At 43.1% G+C, this 360-nt stretch overlaps 1 protein-coding gene across 2 annotated transcripts in view; it reads left to right on the top strand.

Annotated features, from left to right (window-relative positions):
• Positions 1-360, top strand: part of LOC107754037 (E3 ubiquitin-protein ligase MGRN1-like) — a 16,024-nt gene that overhangs the window by 8,303 nt on the left and 7,361 nt on the right. The gene's annotated exons all lie outside the window — the stretch shown is intronic.

Genomic DNA, 360 nt, shown 5'->3' with positions numbered 1-360 from the left:
AAAAATCACATTATTTTCCACATACTGTACATTATTGTTTCTCCTCTATGCCCCGCCTTTCTGAAACGCGTCGATTTTTACAAAGCTCATCGGTGTGCTCTGATTGGCCAGCTATCCAGTGCGCTGTGATTGGCCGAATACCTGAAGCGTGTGATGGAAATGTTATGCCCCTTACCATATTGTGATGCTCTGTCCGGCAGGAGCGACGAGACAAAAACATTAAAAAACCCATTATAAACGAGGCATTTGTTGCATCCAGTGGGGACATAATTATGGATTATAATGACTTATACTGTCTTTTTACGCGTTGCATTGCATCGCGCCGCGTAAACATAAAACCATGTCTGCATTTGTGATCGG

This window comes from Sinocyclocheilus rhinocerous, unplaced genomic scaffold (assembly GCF_001515625.1).
Source record: "Sinocyclocheilus rhinocerous isolate Xijiao unplaced genomic scaffold, SAMN03320098_v1.1 scaffold292, whole genome shotgun sequence".
NCBI classification, from domain to species: domain Eukaryota; kingdom Metazoa; phylum Chordata; class Actinopteri; order Cypriniformes; family Cyprinidae; genus Sinocyclocheilus; species Sinocyclocheilus rhinocerous.
Note: the sequence above shows the minus strand (reverse complement) of the source record. Positions and strands in the feature narration are given on the sequence as shown.